Source organism: Mobula birostris, chromosome 10, assembly GCF_030028105.1.
Source record: "Mobula birostris isolate sMobBir1 chromosome 10, sMobBir1.hap1, whole genome shotgun sequence".
In the NCBI taxonomy this organism is placed as follows: domain Eukaryota; kingdom Metazoa; phylum Chordata; class Chondrichthyes; order Myliobatiformes; family Myliobatidae; genus Mobula; species Mobula birostris.
This window is the reverse complement of record NC_092379.1, coordinates 53,586,325-53,611,440: the sequence shown is the minus strand read 5'-3', so window position 1 is coordinate 53,611,440 and position 25,116 is coordinate 53,586,325. Positions and strand designations below refer to the sequence as shown.

Here is a 25,116-nt window from a genome sequence, read left to right as displayed (position 1 = left end):
CCAGCCTAATGGCACAAACACCGAGTTCTCCAACTTCCAGTAATCTTTCCCCACTCCCTCCTTCTCTCTGTTTCCAGCCCTCATGCGGGCTCCCCTCTTACCCTTCTCTTCACTTCCTCTGGTTCCCCCCTCCTCCTTCCCTTTCTTCCATGGTCTCTATCAGATTACTTCTTCTCCAGCCCTTTACTTCTTCCACCTATCACCTCCCAGCCTCTCACACCCCCCGCCCCCTTCCCCCTCACCTGGTCTCGCCTATATCTTTCCAGCTTGTACTCCTTCCTCTCGCCGCACCACTTTATTCCAGCTTCTGTCCCCTTCCTTTCCAGTCTGTCCTGATGAGGGGTCTGTTTATTCCTGTCCAGAGATGGTGCTTGACCTGCCAAAGTCCTGTGTTAGTGTGACCTGTGCTGTTCCAACAAGAAAGATTCCAGTTTCAAGGTCACTCAAGTTAAGAGCAGTGGGGTAATCAGGTTGTTCTCACTGAATCCTGGTCTTCATTGGTGTGTTTTCTTGCAGGGAGTGCTGTTGGAGAGAAGTGGAAACACACTAAATAAGGAGAAGTATGTGACCTAGCATGGAGCAGTGTGCAGGGGAGCCGGCTGGATTCGAGCTGGGGACCTTTCGTCCCCAAGTCCGACTCTGATGCCACTACACCACCAGTCGGGTCACAGAAGGAGTATAGATGGGGAAATGCAAGCAGGCTTTTTCCACTGAGGTTGGGTGGGACTACAACTAGAGGTCGTGGGTTAAGCGTGAAAGGTGACAAGCTTAAAGGGGAACATGAGGGGAAACTCAGAGGGTCATGAGTCTGTGGAATGAGCTGCAAATGCAAGTGGTGCACGCAGACATCCCACCCTGCAAAAACTCATTTCAGGGAGGTAGCACCATCAATTTGCGAGAGACTCCTGGAACTTTCCGGAGAGGTGGGATAGCTGCAATAGAGCAGCTCCTTAGCAGCTAGCCTGCTAGTTTAAATAACGTTAGTTATGATAATGAATGAATGACACCTGTTAAACTCACCTCAACATGTCTTTTACAGTCTTAACCCACCATGGGCAATAGAAAAGTCACTGTTGCAAGCAGTGCAGCGAGCAACACTGTCATTATTTTTGACACCTGTTAGGCAGGGGTACACTTTAGTGTAGTCTGGGGTGAAGTACGTTTTATATTTTCTTTTTTCTTTTTTTGGAACACTCTGCCATCCATCCATCCTCTCTCCCTGCGCCCCCTCTCCCCCCTCCCTACCCCTCTGCCTCTCTCCTCCCTCCCCCATTTGTGTGTGTGTGTGTGTGAAAAAAATCCATTTCCAGGATATTGTACATAATTTGCAGCCATCAGGGAGCCGCTGTCAATGTGCGGGTGACTCCTGCAACTTCCGCGAGAGACGGGATGTCTGTGCATGTGAGCTCAATTTCAACATTTAAGAGAAGTTGGGATGGGTACCTGGGTGGCAGTGGTGTGGAGGGCTATTAACCCAGTGCAGGTTGCTGGGAGTAGGCAGCTTAAATGGTTTTCTATGAAATAGATCAGCCTGGGGCCTGTTCCTGTGTTGTATGACCTATGGAAGGCTATCTTAAGTATGAAAAAACAGATCCAAGGGAAGCTGGAGACAGAATCGGATGCACCTTAGCTTTGGCAGAGTTTGCATGCTATTACTAAATACAAGGTGAAACCTAACATCATAAATGGCTGAATTAAGATGAATGCCTTTTATGTACACTTTGAAACGCAGAATAAAATTATACATGTGTAATTCCGTGCAGCATCTTATATCTGTCTCAGAGGCCGACATCTGAACAGCTTTCCAGAGGGTGAACTCTTACAAAGCTTCAGGCCCAATGGTGCACCTGGCAAGGCACTGAAAACCTGTGCCACCCAACCAACCGGTTCAAAAGGGAATGTATCTCATTGGCACTGAAAACCTGTGCCACCCAACCAACCAGTTCTATAGGGAATGTATCTCATTGGTACTGAAAACCTGTGCCACCAAACCAACCAGTTCTACAGGGAATGTATCTCATTGGCACTGAAAACCTGTGCCACCCAACCAACCAGTTCTATAGGGAATGTATCTCATTGGCACTGCACTCACCCTCGCACCAGCTGGTCAACAACAATGCCTACGTCAGCCTACTGTTTATTGATTATAACTCAGTGGTCAACACCATCATTCCTTCATTACTGATCAACAAGCTTCAAAACCTGAGCTCCTGTACCTCCCTCTGCAACTGGACCATCGACTTCCTGATCGGGAGATCAAAAATAACATCTCCTCCTCCAAGACAATCATCAAAGACTTATTGTAACTTAGTTATTTTGTTTTCTGTATTGCAGCCACAAAAAACAAATTGCACAACATATGCCAGTGATAATAAATTTGATTCTGATTTTATAATGAAGGTCCACGAACAACGCATCATTATGCATTTTAAACACTATTTATTTTGAAACTTGTAGCAATTTACTGTCTTTGGGCTGTACTTTTGCAACTTTGCACTTTACAATTGCTGCAAAGCAGCTAATTTCCTGTCATATGAGACAGTATTAATAGACCTGGTTATGGTCTCACTGGAGACTTTGCTCCAGGAGGTCGTCATGCCCTTAACAATAAGTACTGTAGAACTGGTGAGTAAGGCGAACAGATTGAAATTACAAATGAGGCTAGTATCTGGATCCAGACAGCACCAAGAAAACTCCAGTCCTTGTATCTATTCAAGAGACTGCAGAATGGATGAGCAAAATTACCATAGTACGATGGTAGAAAGAATACATTTTCCAAAATCCCACCTCTTTCTTCTTGAGGTTCCCCTCAACTGGAAGGAAGTAAACGTAACCCCACTACGTAACAAAGTTGGGAGAAGACAATTGCAGAGAAAATACTTAAAGTCTATCATTGAGTGAGTGGCAAGAGCACATTTGAAAAAGTAGGACTGATCAGAATTGGCGTGTAACTTGTTCAAGTTTGCTGAGAATTGATGAGGAAGACAGCTATGCTGCTCATTAGACTTTCAGACCTTGAATAAAGTGCCACAGAAGAAATCATAAAGCACATGGGATTGAAGGAAATATTCTTGTGTGGGTTGAGGATCAGTTAACAAACAGAAAATAATGACTAGGAATAAATAGGTCACTTTGAGATTGGGAGGTTGTTGACTAGTGTTGCAGGAGTTGATGTTGAGCTCTAATATTCAGTCAATATCAATGATCTTGTTGAGAGGGTTTACAATAATATATAGTATCCATGTTTGCTAATGATACCAAGTTGGGGTCTGTATGGCTTGTAATGATGATGCAGAGAAGTTTTAAAGGGATGTACACACAAAATGCTGGAGGAACTCAGCAGATCTATGGGAATAAATAATCAGCCGATGTTTTGGGCCAAGACCCTTTATCAGAGCTGGAGAGGAAGGGAAAGATGCCAGAATATGGAGGGAGGGGTAAGGGAAGGAAGACAAGTTTGAAGGTGATAGGTGTAGACAGGCAGGTGGGGGAGGGGTGAGGGAGAGAGGAAGTAACAAGCTTAGAGATGACAGGTGGAAAAGGTAAAGGACTGGAGAGTGGACCATGGGAGACAGGGAAGGAGGAAGGGCACCAGAGGGAGGTGATAAACAGGGAGGAGAGGTAGTAAGAGGCCAGAGTGGGGAATGGAAGGGGCAAAATTTCCAGAAGTAATTCAAGTAAGAGAAATCAATGTTCATGCCATCAGCTTAAAGACTACTTAGTTGGAATACGAGGTGTTGCAGTGTGGGATAAGGGAACAATGAGGTTGGTGGCAGTGGATGGGAGATCTCCAGAGTCGATGAGGTTGCTGGTGGTGTCAGAGACAATATCCTGATGGTCCCAAGTGAGGTCCTTTTCAAGGGGTCAGTAAGAGGAGGTGTCCAGAGAATTGACACTTGGTCCCAAGATTCACAAAGCTGAATGGTTGGGTAGTCCCATTGTTTCTGCCTGCTCTCACATCCACATACCACAACTCCATTTTATCCCTCTTGTTTCAGTTGCATCCCGCCTACATCTGCAAGTCACCTTCCAGCTTCTTACATCATTCCCCCCTCCCCCATCCACTTGGCTTCACCTATCACCTTCAAGCTCGGTCTCCTTCTCCTCTCCCTACACTTTTATTCTGGCATCTTCCCCCTTCCTTACCAGTCCTGATGGAATGTCCCAGCCTGAAGCATCAACAGTTTATTCATTGTTGTAGCGTGGACGAAATCACCAGAGAGACAGAGTCACTGGTAGGTACAAAGCAGCCTCTTTTTTCGACACAAGCTACAGCAGGCATCTTAAGGACGGAGACACCTTCCGCAGAAAGGTCTGCTAGCCCAATGCGGGCTCAATATTTATATGCTAAACACAAAGGCAATCGCTACTTAAAAAGTTATAGACAATGCTTCCTTTTGAGGCTACATGCAAAATATCACACCATCCTTTCCTTCCAACGCCAACATGTCTGGGTTGGTATCGACAGCCTTTAGGAATGTAAATTAAGTCTACGATACATTTATTTGGCATTTCCCATGCTAACATAGAAGACAATTAATATTTATAATGCATAGATAATACTGTCTTCAAAACTACAGCATCAGGTCAAACTACGGCGCCAGAAGCACAGGAAGTGCATTGTCAAGTAGAAGTCTGGTGGCCAAAGTCACTTAAATGTAAACAAATCATTACCCTCAAAAAATTCACTTTAACATTCATTTCCATAGATGATGCCTGACCTGCTGAGTTCCTCCAGCGTTTTGTGTGAGTTGTCCTGGATTTCCAGCATCTGCAGTATCTTTTGTGTTTCAAATGGATTCATGCAGGTTATGTGAATCTGCAAGGTCACAGCTGATAGAGTGTAATGTGGAAAAGTGCAAGAGGAAATTTGGTAGGGAAAATAGAAAAGTAGAGTAGTTAAATGATGAGAGACTGTAAGGAGTTGGTGCTCAGAGTGACCTGGGTACCAGTGTACGTGAATCACTGATGCCAAAATACAGCAAACAATTAGAAAGACAAATGGTTTGCTCGTCTTTATTGAAAGAAGAAGGAGTACAAGAATAATAACATTCAAGTGCAATTATATAAATATCTGGTAAGATTGTGCCTGGAATATTGTAAAGAGATCTGGTCTCTCGAGCTAATAAAGGATATGAAAACAAACGAGACTGTAGATTCTGGGATCTGCCAGCAAAAACTAAACTCTGAAAGAACTTAGCTCATCAATTAGTATCTGCAGAGGAAGAATACAAGTTGATATTCCAGGCTGAGACCTTGCACCAGGAGTGGACTGGGTGTGAATAAATGATATACTGTACAGTGGATTCTGGTTAGTTATTCTATCGGTTAATCCAGACAGCCACTTATTTGGGACAACTCTAAATCAACATAAACTAATCAAAAAAATAGCCAGAATTTCCTCACTTATTTGGGACACAATGCCTCTGAACTGGGACGGGAGAGTATTGCCAAACAGTTTCTAACTAGCGTCAGTTGTGTGCACTTGTGTGCCATTAAATACTCCACCGTGCTTAGAGTGAACAGTTTTTAAATATCATCAGCTTGTGTTCAAAAAAGCAGTGGATCATGTCAGGGATAGGTAGCGAGAAATAAGCAGTAAGACAATTCAGAACTGTTTTTCTCACTGCAGTTTCAAGCAGTCAGGCTTGGAGATGCAAGAAATGGCTGGGAATGAAAATGAAACAATTTCACTGCTTCAACAAATTAGAAACCACGAAGGAAGTTAAGATATTGATAATCATCTTGAATGCTACAATGAAAATGAGGATTTGGAGAATGCAACAGTTTCTAACTAGCATCAGTTGTGTGCTTGTGTCTGGCCATGTGACACTACAGCATGCTTAGAGCAAATAGTTTTTAAATAGCATCAATTGCGTATGCTTGTGCTATGGTATTCATTTGAGCCTACTGATGCCAAATGACAAAGCAACAATTTTTGACACGACTTCAACACTGATTTTGTTCATTTACAGTCAATCAAAAAGAACAGAGCAGCGTACACTGTATGAACTCTGCTGTCGAGAACTATTAGGTGTTATCATAGTACTACAGTTACATTGGTAATATTCTAATTTGTTCTGTATTTATTTAAATACATAATTTGTTGCTCAGTTGAACATAGTTTGCCCTTTCAAAACTATTTTCATGAAAATTTGGCTAATTGTGGCAGCCACTTAATTGGGCCAAAATGTACTGATCCTGATGTGTCCCCATTAACTGGAATCCACCATTCTGATAAATGGATGCAGGGTTAGTAAGGTAGAAGATCAGCCATGATTGCACTGATTGGTAGGGCATACATGAAGAGGCAAAGTGACCTACTTCTGCTTCGATGTTTTTAATGATCTCAAAAGCACGGTCAAGATCAATGAGCCTACCTTCAAAAGTCATATTCCATTAACTGCACCAACAGCCTAATTGACTATTAAATCACCAGTTTTGCATCAGACTATAAATCAGGCCTCATATGTAACATTAGAGTACATCACCTGTTCTATCCATGCACCAACAATTGACCCCCAAATCCAAATCTCACAGGTTACACAAACTGCTTGTTTCAACCAAGATAGCCATGTCAACCGGGTGACACTTACCGACAAATTGTATTGCCCCTTGCAGAACAGGATGGTGCAGGGTCAGAAGCACTGGGTGCTTACTAAATGGGATAGGTGGACCACCACAGAATGAATGTATCATGACTGCATTTAGTATGCTGGGCACTGACCTACATGATTCACTGCCAATGGTCACGTCAACTGGAACTTGAGGAAATGATATGACCTTCTAAAATATACCAGTGTTGCCTGCAAATTATGTGCATGCAGTAATTGTGCCCTGTACCCTAGTTCAGCTTGCAACTCCAGTGAAATTCCTGCACATTCTCAGTAAATTTGAAAAGTCTTAATATCTCTTCCACAGCAGAGGACAACTAACTGTGAGTTATTAAAAACAGCTCCAATCTGAGAGAAGCCAAACGCTAAAGATTTGTCAGCACATTAAAAGGCAATGCTGTTCTTTCCCTGTTGTTGTAATTGTAGCTGGTGATTTATTTCAGTGAGGACTTTGTGTAAGGCAACCTGCACCTCAACTTGGTATCTTACTGAAGTTCAGAGAAGAGAATGTTCCATAAAGATTCTGGGCGTAAACAAACTTCTGCAATGAGCCTTTCTCCACTTCCCCTCATGTCAGAATGAGTGGCTGTCCCAGCTCTGCTTGGTCCCTGTTATTAGTCACAGTATTGTACAACATAGGGACCTTGTACATTTGACCCATTGTGTCCGTTCTGTCAAAGAGCTCATTTACACTAATCTGATTTCCTGTTATAATAATCAATTAACCTAGTAACTCACACATCTTTTGAGTGTGCCTCAGTAGCAGCACAGCAAGTTCCTAATGGGAGTGGATGCATCTGGTGGGATCTCAGAATGAATGTGTAGCCTCCACAGACAACACTAGAGATCAGGAAGGAAGCTAATGTTTGTACCAGACCTCCAAGGTAATCAGTTTCTCTCTGTTTGATCCTGTACCATTCCCTCCTACCATAACACACATCAAAGTTGCTGGTGAACGCAGCAGGACAGGCAGCATCTCTAGGAAGAGGTACAGTCGACGTTTCGGGCCAAGACCCTTCATCAGGACGAACTGAAAGGAGAGCTAGTAAGAAATTTGAAAGTGGGTTGGGGAGTGGGAGTGGGAGGGGGAGATCCAAAATGATCGGAGTAGACAGGAGGGGTTGGGATAGAGCCAAGAGCTGGACAGTTGATTGGCAAAAAGGATATGAGAAGATCAACTGTCCAGCTCTTGGCTCCATCCCTCCCCCTCCTGCCTTCTCCTATCATTTTGGATCTCCCCCTCCCCCTCTCAAATCTCTTACTAGCTCTTCTATCAGTTCATCCTGACGAAGGGCCTCGGCCCGATATGTCAACTGTACCTCTTCCTAGAGATGCTGCCTAGCCTGCTGCGTTCACCAGCAACTTTGATGTGTGTTGCTTGAATTTCCAGCATCTGCAGAATTCCTCGTGTTTGCTCTACTACCATAATACCATTCTCCTCCCTTCCAACCACCATTCCAGCCTTCGCCACAACTTGTCTACTTTGACTCTCCTTCATTATCTTTAAAATTCTTTAAGAAAACCTAAGACAAAATATTAATTTGCATACAAGAAATATTTTGCTGCTAATCATTTCCCCACCATGCTGTATATAAATAGCGCACATCCCGCACACTGATTCGGTTTGAGCGTTGAACCAAGCTTGAATGAGTAAGACATGCCCACTTCACTTGTTTGACTGAAAGTGAGAAGATGGAGCGGGGCCTCATGTAGTTTCAGGTATCTGCAACAGGTAGACAGATACTATTTCAGAACAGACATTGCCAACCTCGGGAAGGCGCCGAACAGCAAGGACAAACGCTACATTCGTAGTCTAACCACGGCAACAACATTTTCCTGAGTAACCGCCTTTAAAAGCCCTTGCAACGATCAATGCACACCGAAACCAGGACTGACCCTGTACCTCAAGATGAAAGGGGGCGAACTACTTTTCTTATCCTTACTATGTAATATTATTGCTATTAAATTGATATATTCGACACGTCTCAATAGCATTTTCGAGATTAATCACGGAACATTAAAGCGTGGACACGAGCGCATTTCCAAATATATTACCAGTGTTTGAGGGTCTTGGATTCGGTTCCCGGCCAATGTAATGACGTCAGATCATCAGAACTCAGGCGTCAGCGCAGCGTCAGGGCGAGTCTGCGAGATGTTAATGTAGTGGACGCAATATATTAGCGTAAAAATGGGATGCAATGGTGTGGGAAGCGGTGGAGTCCAATGACATAGTAGTGGTTACGAATAGGAAGGATGACAAGTTGGGGTGCCGATGGTTAATGACCCTACCAAATTGGGCAGAAATACGAATGCGATGTGAAACAGGGTCAAAGACGCTTGGAGAGGGGAGGTGAGCAGGATGAAAGGATTCCCTTATATTTGCCACATTATCTTTCCTCTAGTTTGTCAGTGACCTCTCTCTGCATTATCTCGTACTGATCGGTAAGCTCTTGGTTCTTCTCCAGCAAGGTTTTGCCGAGCTTAGCCGCCAGGATGAGATCGTTATCCTTTTGCCGAAGCTGAGAGAGCAGGTCCTCGATACCGGGGCTACCGGCTGCTACTTCCTCGCTGTAATTCTCCTGGCGGCTGGTCGCCAACACAGGGAAGCGTTCGTCGAACAGCAGGTTGGCACTGCCGTCGCCCTCAAGCCCTGGAGGTGTTGGGAGTGGAGAAATGGGCGGCAGTCTCGGCTGATTGCTGGCCTGATGGTGCTCGGCATCCTCAACGCCAAACGAGTGGTGGGGCTCGTCACCCTGCTGAACCTCCTGCAGCCATAAAGCCGCCATAGTTCCACCTGCACTGGGCAGATTATAATGGGCTCCGATCCCGGCTCAGCTCACAGATTGCACCGAATCCCATGGACCTTTCTCCCGTGTCCTGGCCGGGGATCAGGATGGCGTGACCCAGTTCCCCTGCTGGCAGCACTCGGTGTCTCGTGTGGTGATATCACGTGTCAGAACGTGATTGAACAGTGTTCGGAGAAATCATCGAGAAACTTCTATGGTAAACGTGGTTGCAGTTGCTGTAGTAAATAGAAGTTCGAGTTCTATTCTTCCAGAATATGTTTTGTTATTGTTAAACCACGATGCGTATAAAGAACACAACATGGTGTCAGAAGTCGGTCTGGAAGAATAATACGTTCGCTAGTACGGGAGAGTCGAAGATGATCCAAAAGAAAACCGCACGAACTGTTTTCGAGGTTTGCTAACAGCTTTAAAAATGGAACATCTACAATCCCCACCGACACTTCAGCTGACTAGGAATGCAGCTGAAAACTGGAGGAAATATAAGCAACATTTTGAAATCTATTTATCGGCGATCAGAGCCGATAGAAAACCAGAAAACATGAAAGCGGCGATTCTACTCCACGTAATAGGTGACGACGCAATTGAAATATAATCATTCTATTTCTGAAGATGAAATTAATTTCAATTTAAAGTTGATAATGGACAAATTGGAAGCATTTTGTATACCGAAGCGTAATGTGACGTATGAGGTGTTCAAGATTTTCACGTGTAAGCAGAAAATAGATCGATATGTTACGAAGTTGAAACGCCGAAGTAAATCATGTGCGTTTGCAGAACTGGAAGACTCTCTCATTGGAGACAGAATTGTTTGTGGCAATCGGGATAATGGTCTGAGAGAAAGGCTGTTAAGAGAGCAAGACCTGGATTTGGAAAAAGCTTTGATATTTTGCAAAGCTTCGGAAACCGTAACGACACAGGCTGAACACCTTTTCATTGAAAGCTGCAGCGTAGATACTGTAAAAAAGCGCGAACATATTAGAAGAAATATTAAAAAGGCAACGAAACCGACAGAGAGCAAGACGTCTTGTGATTGCTGCGGACAGCAGCACCAGGCAAAAAAGTGTTCAGCGTACGGAAAAATATGCATGCAATAAGAGTAATCATACTACTTTTCACACTGTTGCAGAAATAGGAATAAAATGAAACAAGTAAATGCAGTGATTGAAGATGAACGTGAGGAATGTTATATTGTCACGGTCCTGATTGTTTATTCCCTAGTTTCCTCTAATTTCCTTTAATTGTGCCATGGTTCTGACCGTTAATTTCCCAATTACTTCTAATTTTCTTTCATGATGACACACCTGGTTTCCATCAGGACCTGCAGTATAAGAACCCCCCGGCGTTACAAAACCGAGTTACCAGATCGTGGTCTTTTTCCTGTGTGATAACTAACGTTTCCCGACCGCTTAGAACTGTTTGTTCTAAGTTAGCTGCAATTTCAAGGTTTATCTATGAAACTCCGTCTCTCTGAGTCAAGGCTCCATATCAGGGCTCCGTGTCAAGATCCCTGCTGTTTGCTGTTCGGCGTTTACGCCCGTGTAAGCATCCTACCTTAATCTCCGTGCCTGTGTCCTGCACTTGGGTTCGCCGTAGTCGCTCCTTGCAACAGAACCATCTGGCCACTATGGACCCAGCGGACACGAATACCCTGCAACAAGCCCTCGCCAGCCAGGGCTCCCAACTGGATCTGCACGATCAACTTCTCTGGGATGTCATGGAGAACCTCCGTTCCCTGTCTGCTGACGTAAAGAAGATCAGTGACCAGGTGGACCGAGTATCCGTTCATCTTACCCGATCCACTCCTGGAACTCTGTCAGCCCAGCCCAGACAGCCGGAAGTGGCAACCCCCTACGTGTCGGTAACACCACCGCCAAGAGAGCCACACATACCTGAACCAGAACACTATGCTGCGGATTTGGGGAAGTGCCGGGCCGTCCTTCTGCAATGCTCCTTGGTGTTCGAACAGCAGTCATCCAAGTACTCCACAGACAAGTCAAAGATGGGTTATATGGGTTGTAGCGGGGAAGTGCCTTAGTGTGGGCTACAGCTATCTGGGATAATCAACCGGCTAACTGCTCTTCATTCCCCACCTTTATCACAGAAATGAGAAGGAGCTTTCACCACCCTGTCCGTGGTAAAGATGCCGCTAAGCGACTACTCACTCTCCGTCAGCGCTCACACAGTGTTGCCGCCTATTCCGTGGATTTCCGGATGTTAGTGGCTGACTCGGGGTGGAATGATGAGGCACTCCAAGGGGTATTTTAGAAAGGCCTCAGCGACATGGTGAAAGACGAGTTGGCGGCAAGGGATGACACCAACAGCCTGGATTGTTTGATCTCCCTAGCCACCAGGTTGGACAATTGTCTTCGAGAACGCCATAGGGAGAGAACTGGTCGTCCACTCCCTTTAGCAACTCCACGACACTCTTTACCGTCTCCCACCAGCCCTAGCCTCTCTTCCCCTCCCTCTCCTGGAATAGCTCCCAGTCCAGCCGTTTCCACCACCCAGGAGAGGAACCCATGCAGCTGGGACGGAACCGCCTTTCTCTCACAGAGCGACTCCGGAAATTGAGAGCGGGGAAATGTCTCTATTGCGGCCAGTCCCGCCACTTCCGTGCTACCTGTTCCCTTCGGCCAAAAGGGAGGGTTGACCAGTAGAAAGGGGGACCCTCGTGAGTCAGACAACATTCCCTTCTGTCCCCCGAACCCGGGTGCAGATCCAACCTCCTATCGTTTTTGTGTACCCCTGGTTAAGCGGGGGGCGGGCGGGGCATCCCAGATAATCTGAAGGAAACACGGCCTCCTGGAGAAGGTAGAATCCCGGTGGCTGTTGCTGTAAGAGAGTTACGCTAACCGCTATGCTACTGTGCTTCGAAAAGAACAGAGGAATATCCATTTAAAACAGGAAAGACGAGAAATTCCTTTAACCTGGAGGCAGCGAATCTGCGGTATTCGTTGCCACAGATGGGAGGAGGAGGATTTTAATTGAAAGTCGATGACCAGGGTTTTCCTGATAGACGGTAATGGCTGTCTCGAACGAGAATGCAGAGACTATGGTGGATGAAGAAACGAAGTAGAACATTTGGAAAGCTCATGGGCAGGTTACAGGAAAGACATGCAGGAATGTGAGTCTTGTGCAGAAGAAATGCAGGCTATCTGGACAGATTGTCATCACTTTCTGACGAGGTGGGTGAAAAGCCCCGCTTTCGTGATTATATATAACGAGATTTCCACGAGACCCCTCTCTCGTTCTTTTGCGAATATGAATCGAATCGAATCGAATCAATCCCTTGACGGACATCAGTCTTGTCAGCCCAGGAATAAACCTGGCGAACCTTTGCTATAATCCCGATTTTGAACACTTTTCTCAGACAGGGAGACCTGCAGTAAACACTGTAATCATGGTGTACTTATGAAAACCTCTATCCCTACTTCTGGACTCAAATTTTCTCGTCATTTGGACTTAGCATTTTCATCCTTATTCGCCTTCTAGTTCTGTATATCCGTTGTCACTGACTAGAGTCATAGTGCTATACAGCAGAGATACGGGCCTTTTGGCCAAACCGGACCATACCAACCAAGATACCTATTTACCTTTGCAAATTTGTCCGCATTTGGCCGATATCATTCTTAACCCAGTGCGCAAGGATACCAAAGGCTGTTTGCATTTTCATTACATAATCTTTCGCTGTTTATTTAACAACCTGCCTTTAAATTATTGCTACTAAAAGTGATAGCACTGCATCTTTCGTGTAGTTCCCTGGCAATGAAATTGTACAAAGATACCCTCCCGTGTAATATATCCTGCACATAGCCCACATCCAAGCTTCATAAAGAAGTGTTTTGGATTTGGCTAAAATAAGGAGCTATTTTTTCCAACTTAGGAATGGTGTGCCAGCCATTCGGTGCTATTTTCGAGGGAGAACAGGAATGCAGATCCATGTTCGAGGGAGAACAAGAACTCAGAGCCTTGGTCGAGGGAGAACAGGAACGCAGAGCTCAAGGTAGTGGGAAACGGCTGGATCTACCCAGCGGAGGCGAGAGCAGGAAGAGATGGTTCCCTACACAAGGTAGCGGCAAACAGCCAGACCTACCTAGCGAAGGCTTGGACACAAAGAGACAGTTCCAAACAAAGAAAGATAGTTCTTTATCTAGTCACAGCAAGGCCCCAGTCTTGCCCTGGCGCTTGAACATGACGGTGTTACAGGCGAAGGTAGCAGGCGAGGCTACAGAAGGAAGGGGAAGGAACAGTCAAGCAACTGAAGCTGAACCCAGGAGCTGTTTATGTAGCCAACCAAAAATGGGAATCATGTGCCTGGATTGAGACACACAACAGGACAAGGGAAAACTGGAAAACCTGGAATAAGGAACCATGGACCGGACTGTGAACCGGAATGCGACCTTCATGGACTGGACCATGACATGTATACAATATACGTACATCATGAAAATTTTTTTCTTCACAAGCATGCACGAAAACAGAGCATTGTCCCAAAGAGTGAATGATATTTAAATGTTAGAACTTCAAAGTCCCCGAACTTCCCCCACCCACGCATAAGCAGCAGCAAAGCAACGCAATCGCCAGCATAAAAAAAGCATCTGCTCCCTTCACGGAGCAGTCAAACGTGCAGCAAAGCAGTAATAAAGACACAGAATTTCAGTACCCCCAAAGACTTCTCCTTCGCCCTGTAATTCGCGAAGTCACAGGCTCTCTGTCTCTCCCTAATAAGGGAATAGCAGGTGTCCCAGTTTCACTGAGAGAGGGGAAACATAACAAAACGACTCACAGATTTATGGTGTTAAAGGTGTTTTGTGTCGTTTTTTCCCCGAGTTCTGTGTCCAAGGAACTCTGGTCTCTGGGCACATAGACAGCAGCCAGCTCTCTGCTTTCGATCTTCCACAGCACATTAGGTGGTGACACCGACCTCACATCTGCCTGCCTCCAGAGCTATGAAATTCCGGCACCCTGAAGGCACGCTATTCTTCCAGGCTGTGTCCTTGGCGTATTGAAAAGCGGACAGTCATGAAGCCCTGAGATTTGTGATTTTTGTGTCCTCTTTGTGGTTTTTATATATGACTTCGATGAAGAAGTAGAAAGGTGGGTTGGTAGGTTTGCTGATGACAGGAAGGTTGGGGGTGTTGTCGATAGTCTGGAGGATTGGCAATGGTTACAACGGGACATCGATAGGATGCAGAATTGGGCTGTGAAGTGGCAGATGGACTTCAACCCAGATGTGTGAAGTGGTTCATTTTGGTAGGCCAAAATTGAAGACAGAATATAATAGTAATGGTAAGACTCTTGGCAATGTTGATTATTAAATAATCTTCCAGAAATAGTAGGGGACAGAGGGACCAGTAAGATGGAGGAACTGAGTGAAATACCTGTTAGTAGGGAAGTGGTGTTAGGTAAATTGAAAGGATTAAAGGCAGATAAATCCCCAGGGCCAGATGGTCTGCATCCCAGAGTGCTTAAGGAAGTAGGCCAAGAAATAGTGGATGCATTAGTGATAATTTTTCAAAACTCATTAGATTCTGGACTAGTTCCTGAGGATTGAAGGGTGGCTAATGTAACCCCACTTTTTAAAAAAGGAGGGAGAGAGAAACCGGGGAATTATAGACTGGTTAGCCTAACATTGGTGGTGGGGAAACTGCTGGAGTCAGTTATCAAAGATGTGATAACAGCACATTTGGAAAGCGGTGAAATCATCGGACAAAGTCAGCATGGATTTGTGAAAGGAAAATCATGTCTGACGAATCTCATAGAATTTTTTGAGGACGTAACTAGTAGAGTGGATAGGGGAGAACCAGTGGATGTGGTATATTTGTATTTTCAAAAGGCTTTTGACAAGGTCCCACACAGGAGATTAGTGTGCAAACTTAAAGCACACGGTATTGGGGGTAAGGTATTGATGTGGATAGAGAATTAGTTAGCAGACAGGAAGCAAAGAGTGGGAATAAACGGGACCTTTTCAGAATGGCAGGCAGTGACTAGTGGGGTACTGCAAGGCTCAGTGCTGGGACCCCAGTTGTTTACAATATATATTAATGACTTGGATGAGGGAATTAAATGCAGCATCTCCAAGTTTGCGGATGACACGAAGCTGAGTGGCAGTGTTAGCTGTGAGGAGGATGCTAAGAGGATGCAGGGTGACTTGGATAGGTTGGGTGAGTGGGCAAATTCATGACAGATGCAATTTAATGTGGATAAATGTGAAGTTATCCACTTTGGTGGCAAAAATAGGAAAACAGATTATTATCTGAATGGTGGCTGATTAGGAAAAGGGGAGGTGCAATGAGACCTGGGTGTCATTATACACCAGTCATTGAAAGTGGGCATGCAGGTACAGCAGGCAGTGAAAAAGGCAGATGGTATGCTGGCACTTATAGCGAGAGGGTTTGAGTACAGGAGCAGGGAGGTACTACTGCAGTTGTACAAGGCCTTGGTGAGACCACACCTGGAGTATTGTGTGCAGTTTTGGTCCCCTAATCTGAGGAAAGACATCCTTGCCATAGAGGGAGTACAAAGAAGGTTCACCAGATTGACTCCTGGGATGGCAGGACTTTCATATGAAGAAAGACTGGATGAACTAGGCTTGTACTCGTTGGAATTTAGAAGATTGAGGGGGGATCTAATTGAAACCTATAAAACCCTAAAGGGATTGGACAGGCTAGATGCAGGAAGATTGTTCCCGATGTTGGGGAAGTCCAGAACGAGGGGTCACAGTTTGAGGATAAAGGGGAAGCCTTTTAGGACTGAGATTAGGAAAAACTTCTTCACACAGAGAGTGGTGAATCTGTGGAATTCTCTGCCACAGGAAACAGTTGAGGCCAGTTCAACGGCTATATTTAAGAGGGAGTTAGACATGGCCCTTGTGGCTACGGGGATCAGGAGGTATGGAGGGAAGGCTGGTGCAGGGTTCTGAGTTGGATGATCAGCCATGATCATAATAAATGGCGGTGCAGGCTCGAAGGGCCGAATGGCCTACTCCTGCACCAATTTTCTATGTTTCTATCTGAGAGATCTTGCGGTCACATAGGACACTCAAAGCTGCTGCTCACTTTGACAGTATTGTTAAGAAGGTCTGTGGTATGTTGGCATTCATCAACCGTGGGAATGAGTTAGAGACGTGAGATAATGCTACAGGTATGTAAGACCTTCATCAGACCTCACTTAGAGTATTGTGCTCAGTTCTGGTTACCTCACCGCAGGAAAGATGTCGGTACTATAGAGGGTATGTAGAGGAGGTTTCCAAGGATGTTGCCTGGATTGGAAGGCGTACCTTATGAGAATAGGTTGAGTGAACTTGGCCTTTTCTCCTGGGAGCGATGGAGGATGAGAGGTGGACTGATAGAGGTGTATAAGATGATGAGTGTCATTGATCGTGTGGATGATCAGGGGCTTTTTCCCAGGACTAAAATTTCTGGATTTTCATATTTTGCTACTGGAAAACGGGTAAGCCTGCGTTACTCGGTGTCTCGGACTTTCACACAGCAACGAAAACTAAAGACCTATTATTAAACTGTGCTAGCGACGAGGCTATACATCAGTAGGATATAATAAAACCGGATTTTTTTAAACTGATGTAAGATTTCTGTGGAAAACTATATATAGTAAGATCTCAGATTTGTGTAATTCCCAATTGAATTCCTCACTGCTCAACATCAATTCTCGGAAAGCTTGCAAGGTAAATTCAAGTAAATGTGTCAGTAAATTACATCTCTGAATAATTCTAAAAGTAAATAGAAGATAGAATATAATATAGATAAATTTGAAGTGATCTAATTCCAAAACATGTTGTTTTAGTTTCCCAAAGATTGGTCTTTTTTCAGTTAATTGGAAACTCGTTGTCCTGGAACACAAGTCATGTCATCGGGAAGGGCGATCCTTGTATAAGCAGACATTACAAGAAAGTTCTAGTACCGGACGAACTCTGATTTGTTCAAATTATGCGAGGCCTCCCTCAGACCTTAACTGGAGTTTTATTCATCGTCTTGGTTTCCCTACCTAATAAATGAGTAGCTCTGGAAAAAAAAGCAAGTGTACTTTGGCAGTGTAAAATGCTATTAGTCGGGGCCGGGAAGGGCGAGGTGTTTCGAAACCAGGAACATAATCTCCAAATATCATGAGGTCATTTATAACCAGTATGGAAATAAATATGCTGAATTAATTCAGCGCAGCATGCAGGCTCAGTCATTGAATCATCCGAAACACACACCGGTGTTTTTACTGCGTATTACGAATATAGAGGCGAGCAGGAAAATGACAAAAATGTGGATAATAAGCAATGATTTCGACTGAGTGGGCTCGAGTGTTGAAGCGACTCGTATTTATGACTTTTCCTATGAGAACGCCGGTTCATGCATATGCGTTCTCTAACCTAACTTATTTAACTTAAACTTTTCCATTTTCATATTACCATGAGCGTTTTACGTGTCAGAGTTCTAAAATGTATATTTTTCTTGTCTATGTACTGCTGCTGTTGACAGTCTATGGTATAAACATCCGTGTCTCCCTTTCTTTTCCCTAAAGCTAATTTGGTGGCGATTCTGATCCTGTCCCGCGGGAAGTGTGGCCTCTCTGAATGCATCACTCGCTATTTGGTCTCCATGGCAGTAACGGATTTGCTCCTCATTATTACCGCTGTGATTATCAACCGCATTTGTGGCATTTATTTCCCAGGAAGTTTCCTCTCCATCACCCCAGTGTGTAGTGCCATTATTGCAATAACCTATGCAGCCAGGGTCAGTTCTGTTTGGTTAACCGTCGCTTTCACCTCTGACCGTTTTGTCGTCATTTGTTGCCAGAAACTGAAGGCGAAGTATTGCACCGACAAAACGGCATCTGTGGTCATAGCAACTGTTTGTTTACTTAGTTGTTTTATCAATATTCCATGCTACTTCATTCATGAACCCAGCTATATAATTAACAATGTACCATGGTATTGCAAACTGAAAGCTGTCCGTTATACTTCTCTATTGTGGGGCGTTTATGATTGGTTCGACCACCTCTTCACTCCTTGTTTCCCGATCCTTTTGCTCAATCTTCTCACTGTCAGACACATTTTAGAAGCTAGTAGAGCCCGGAAGAGACTCCAAGTCCAAAACAGTGGGAACAATCAGACTGACGCAGGGATGGAGAGCAGGAGGAAGTCTATTGTGTTACTCTTCGCCGTTTCAGGCAGTTCCATACTATTGTGGATGACACATTTGTTACAGTTCCTATATGAGAGAATTTCCAATGACCATCAAGTTAGCGGTTACAGTGATCCCAGGTCTATATTTATTGAAACTGCCAATACGCTCCAACTATTAAGTTGCTGCACAAACACATTTATCTCTGCAGTCACTCAGAGAAAGTTCAGGGAACAGCTGAAAACCACGGTACAATATCTAGTAAATATAATAGGTAAATGTATGAAATAATGGATGAAGCTAATTCAACCGCGAATGTGCAACATTGTTTTAAATATAACTTGTCTTGTGTTAAATGTGAACCAGAAACTTTTATCTTCGATCACAAAACCACTTCTGCAAATACAGGGATAAAAATATTAGAATGAAATTGTTGTGAAATGGCCAAGTTGGATATATTTCTCTAATAATGTAATGACAGCAGCCATCCCTAATATTTGTCGGACAAATATTTCATTTGACTAACTGATGATCTATTTCGTACTACAGAGGCCGTGAATGATAGTTCAAGGCGAGAAAGAGCTACAAGGCGAATAAAAGGCAGTAAATGCCATAAAGCATATGGTTGAGTTTTTTATGGTAGAAGAAATGGCTGTATTAATTTACTGCAATATGCATCAATGTCTGCGTTTCACAACTCCTTACAAATCGGCAGAAATACATCACGTACTTTTTTTTTACAAAATCGTATTATTATATAACCTCTCCATTCGAAAAATATCTTTATATATCCTCGTTGGAACAAAGAGAAATTCTGCCCCAACACTCCATTCTCTGGAAGCCGGAACAAAGATAAGAGCATTTTGATCGTCCTTTATTAACAGACAACTAATCTCCGGAGATACAGCTAATCACTTCGGGCACAACAACAAACCTATCGCATGTACAGGTTAACAAACTCAACAAACCCAACAAAATCAACAAACTCATTCATAAGGCCAGTGATGTTGTGGGGAAGAAACTGGACTCTCTGACGGTGGTGTCTGAAAAGAGGATGCTGTCCAACTTGCATGCCATCTTGGACAATATCTCCCATCCACTACATAATGGACTGGCTGGGCACAGGAGTACATTCAGCCAGAGACTCATTCCACCGAGATGCAACACTGAGCGTCATAGGAAGTCATTCCTGCCTGTGGCCATCAAACTTTACGACTCCTCCCTTGGAGGGTCAGACACCCTGAGCCAATAGGCTAGTCCTGTACTTATTTCCTGGCATAATTTACATATTACTATTTAATTATTTATGGTTTTACTACTATTTAATCATTTATGGTGCAAGTGTAACGAAAACCAATTTCCCTCGGGATCAATAAAGTATGACTATGACTGAACCTTCAAGCTAGATAGAGCAAAGATAATTGTGCAGATTAGTAAAATATGATTCGTCATCTGTGAAATCCACTTTGTTTTTTGAACAGAGATTTCAGCTTTTGAGGAGAGCAGACCTATAGAGAAGTGAGCTTCAGTGATTTAGTGATACCTTTGAAATAGTGAAGCCCGTAAAAGTTGTTATGGAAAAGTAGATCGAAAGGCTTCCAGGAAGATTCAGCTGGTTGGATACAAAATTAGATTGATGGTAGGAAGCAGAGGACAATGGTGTGAGTTTACGTTTCAGACTGGAGGTCGATGCATAATGGAGTTCCTTAGGGATTGGTTCCAGGCCTGTTTTCATCTGGAAACTAACAGTCGAGTTTCGTCGCAGCCCTAAGCCTTGACTGTACATTTCCCACTTTTAATGCTGCCTCACCCGCTCTGTTATTCCAGCATTTTAATGCATTGCTTAAACTAAGGATTCCCAGATCCTTATATGTTTTCCCACTGAATTAACAGTCACCTGGCTAGGTTCATTTCCCTACAGCAGATCCTACCTCACCCCTCCCCTCTACCCAGTTCATGGACTGTCGATATGTTGATATATGCAACCCTCGTGGATGTACGTAATGAATTCCGCCAAGCGTGAAGGCCTTGCACTGAGGATGTTGCAGTTAATATTGGAGATGCTGAAGTCACCCACAGCAACAAACGTGTTGCTTTTCGATCTTCCCCATATTTACCTGTGCATATCTCAGTATCTATATGCTCAAACTCTAGTTCGCTAATAGGAAGCGGGTAGTACAAAGCCACCTGAGTGTTTGCACCTTCGTTAACATTAATGTCTAGTCTAGTAGTCTGAGTGGATAAATCCTCTAATGTTTCCTCACTGAGAGCAACTGTGACATTGTCGCTGATTTGACAACACACCTCTCCTTTTATCTCCCTCTCTATCTTTATTGGTGCTGTTGTGGATAGTGTAGTTGACTGGCAAAAAAATAGAGAGTAATAGATCAATTGTACGTATAGGTGGAGAAATGGCAGATGGAGGTTAACCGGGACAAATCCTGTACCTTGGTAGTCCAAATGGAAAGAGATAATACTGTCAAGGGCAATCTTAGCAATCTTGATGAGCAGAGGGATCTTGGGGTCGAAGTCCGTAGATACCGGAAAGTAGCTACACAGCTTGACAGTGTGGTTCAGGAGGCTTACGGAACACTTGCTTTTATTAGTCGAGGCATTGAGTTCAAAAGTCAAGAGGTTATGCTGCGACTTTCGGGCCACATCTGGATATTCCATACATTTCTGGTTGCCCCATTACGGAAAAGATGTCGAGGCTTTGGAAAGGGTGCAAAAGAAGTTTACCAAGATGCTATCTAGATCAGAAGGCACGCGCAATGGAGGTTATAAGATCATTGGATGCATAGATAGAGTAGACAGACTATCTCTTTCCTAGGGCCTGCATTCGGATAGAAGTGTAATCTCAAAGGAGATGTGAGGGGCAATATTTTACACGGAGACTGGGTGGTGCCTGGAATGAGCTTTCTGGGTTGATGGTACAGTCCGACACCTTAGGGATTTTTAAGCAACATTTCAACAGGCACATGAATGTGAGGGAAATAGAAGGATATTCACATTCTGTAGGCAGAACAGATCGGTTAGTCATTTGATTGTCAGTTTAAATAGTTCAGCACAACATTGTGGGCTGAAGGGTCTTTATATAAGGATGTAATGTTCTATGTTCTATGATAGAACCATGCATGATTTCAATAATTCCCCCTGTTTCTGGCCAGCCTTCCCCCCTCAGCTCTAATGAAACACCATCGGAATGAAGCGATAGCTCTCTTTCTCTCTCGTCAGGTATTAACGGACCTGTTAAATATACCAAAGGTAATCTCTTTTTATTAGGGATATCCTTCCTCAGCATTTTTTAGCTGTAGAAATTGTTTTTTTTTGTTCTTTCGTTACCTTAAGACGATAAAAGCAAAAGACATAGGAGCTGAATTGGGCCACTGCTCTGCCATTTGATCATTGCTTATCGCTTTTCTTCTCAATTCCATTCTCTTGCCCTCTCCTGTAACTTTTCAGCATTTGACTGAACAGGAACCTAGCAACTTCCGCCTTATCTACACCGAATGACCTGGCCTCCACAGTCGCCTGTGTTGTGCTAATGAATTCAACATATTCACAACTCTGAGGCTAAAGGAAAACCCCCTCATCTCCGTTGTAAATGCACGTCCCTCTATTCTGAACCTGTGCACGTCGGTGCTAGACTATCCCAGATAGAGGCAACATCCTTTCCAATCCCAGTCCATCTGTGCCTTTCAACATTCGATAGCTTTCAATGAAATTACACTAACCACACCACCCCCGTCTAATCCTTGAAATTCCAGCGACTACATGACCAGAGACGTCAAACGGCACTAATATGGCGAGCCTGTCATTTCCGGAATCATTTTTGCGTTTTTAATGGCCCCAAGACTGCTCACAGGACTCCAAGTGTGGTGTCACCAGTCCCTTATAAATTCCCAGCGTGATATGTTTCTTTTTTCTCTTTTTGTCCTCTCAGAATGAATGCTAAAATTGTATTTACATTCCTAATCACAGACTCAACCAGCAAGACCGTTAGGGAGTCCTGCACGAGGTCTTCCAAGTCCCTTTTCACCTCGGATTTTTGAATTTTCTCCCCTTTTAGTCTACGCTTTTATTCCTTTTACCACAGTTCATGATCATGTTCTTCCCGACACTGTATTCCATCTGCCACTTCTTTGCCTGTTCTCCTAATTTGTCTAAGTCTTCCTGCAGCCCCTTTGCTTCCTCAACACTACTTGCCCGTCCACTTATCTTTGTGTCATCTGCAAAATTGGCCACAAAACCATCACTTCAAATCATTGAAGTAGAACGTAAAAATAAGTGGTTCTAACATTGACCACTGTGCAACACCACCAGTCATCGGCAACCAATCGGAAGAGGTTTTGCTTATTCACACTCTTTGCCTCTTGTCAATCTGCCAATGTTCTACCCATGCTAGAATCTTCTCTGTAGTACCATGGGTTCTTAATTGCTTAGCAGCCTCATGTGCGGCACCTTGTCAAAGGCCTTCTGAAAATCAAATCCACAACATCCACCGTTTCTGCTTTGCCTGTCCTACTTGGTATTTCGCCAAATAATTCCATAAGATTTGCCTGGCAAGATTTCCCATAAAGAAACCCATGTCTATTTTACCATGCCTCTGGTACCCTGAAACCTCTTCCTGAACAAGCGACTCCAAAGTTTTCCTAACCACTGAGGTCAAGGTAACTAGCCTATAATTTCCTCTCTTCCCCCTCGCTCACTTCTTGAAGAGTGCAGTGACATTTGCAATTCTGCATTTCTCTGCAACTATACCAGAATGTAGTGATTCTTGAAAGATTATTATTACTCCACAAACTATTCAGGTACCTCCTCTGAACCTTGGGGTGTAGTCCATCTGGTCCAGGTAACTTACTTGCCTTCAGACCTTACAACTTCCTGGGCACCTTCTTCCTAATAATAGCAACTACGTTCACGTATTCCCTCTGACACTTCCGACCATACGGTGTGCTGCTAGTGTCCTCTACAGTGAAGATACTGCAAAGTACTTATTCAGTTCTTCCGCCATTTTCTCGTCCCTCATTACTACCATTCCAGTGTCATTTTCGGGAATTTGATATCTACTCTCGCTTTCCTTGTAATCTTTGTATATCTGACAAAAACAAAATACTGTTGACATCCTCTTTGTGTCATTGAGTAGATTCCTTCACATTTCAACTTTTCTCTCCCTATGGCTTTTCAGCTGCCGTCTGCTATTTCTCAGAAACTGCCGAATCTTCTGACTTCCCACTAACTAATCTAATTACATAGGTGATTTCTATCTGAAAGACTGCTGACATTTTCGAAGCGTTTGTATTTTCTTTTTACATTTGCCTTCTTCCAAACTTAAGAGATCTCAGATCGTTGTCCAAGTTTATCCCTCACTGTGAACCCATTACTTTTGGTATTGGGAAATGTGTTGAGGGTTAATCTGGCTTCTCAGATGAATCGACCTCACATCAAAAGCATTATGACCATGTTTCATTTCATGAAAAGGGAACAGATAGTCCTTTCGAACGTGATCGACTTTGCAGGCTAAAACAATTGACAATATTGATTGGTCTCGTTTGCATTTCGTACACTTATAGCTGCTTTCAACTGCTTTATTCGACCATGTGAGATTTTAGAGAGCCGAAGGTGCAATGTCCAAGTTCAAATTCTAATTTTATTGGCATAAACATGGATCAGAATTAATGAGACCCAGGTTAACATATTCTGACAGGACTTTACTCTTTAAAAACTTATAAAAACAAAATCTTGATTTGAACTCCTCCCTCTCCATACTTGTCTATCTTCCAGCCTAACAACTCCTCTGCATGTGCAAGTAGACAAACGGTTAGGAATTGTAGGATTTGAGTAAGAATAAGTATGTTTTCAAGTGGCGGGCAGTGGCCAGAAGGAATCAGTAATCCATGCATTCTTAATATATTTTCATGTCAAAGATCAGAAAAATAAATGTAATATCTGCGGTTCTGCTAACAACACAACTGTACAGCAGGGGTCCCCAACCTAGTTTGCAATGCGGACCGGTTTCTTGTTGACAATATTCTTGCGGACTGGCCGACCTGGTGGAGGGGTGGGGTGTAGGGTTACCAACGGACACGTTGTGTTTACCTCGAGATAGGCTACAATGACCATGAAGACTTGCGTGGGCACCAGTGCGCATGCGTGTATGTGCCGATTTTTTTTCTACAAATCGTTTTTGGCGATTCTGTACGGGGGCGGGGTGTTTATCACGAACGGAATATAGGTGATAAGTGGCTAATACACTGAATTTCATTTCTAAAAGGGTTTATCTAACAAATTTAATATTAAGCACACAGCGCATATTTTCCTTGCATGAATAAGTCAATTATCGGGGAGGACAGGGGAGACTGAAGTAAGTATTGAACGAACTTCCAGTGGAAGTGGCAGAGGCAGGTTCGATATGATCATTTAACCTTAAATTGGATAGGTATATGGACAGGAAAGGAATGGAGGGTTATAGGCTGAGTGCAGGTCGGTGGGACTAGGTGAGAGTAGCGTTCGGCACAGATTAGAAGGGCAGAGATGGTCTGTTTCCTTGCTGTAATTGTTATA

The 25,116-nt window shown here is 43.8% G+C and overlaps 1 protein-coding gene across 6 annotated transcripts in view; it reads left to right on the top strand.

Moving 5' to 3' along the window:
- LOC140204511 (calcium-binding and coiled-coil domain-containing protein 2-like) overlaps positions 1 to 19,169 on the top strand; it is a 71,140-nt gene extending 51,971 nt beyond the window's left edge. For 4 of the 6 annotated variants that reach the window (XR_011887658.1, XR_011887657.1, XR_011887659.1 and 1 more), the window contains one exon: positions 17,951 to 19,169. The gene's annotated coding sequence lies outside the window, so the exon portion shown is untranslated. Of the gene's footprint in view, positions 1 to 516; positions 720 to 1,763; positions 1,837 to 17,950 lie in introns of those variants that run through there. The other 2 variants (XM_072271211.1, XM_072271210.1) reach the window with 2 other exon arrangements.
- The last annotated feature ends 5,947 nt before the right edge of the window (positions 19,170 to 25,116 follow it).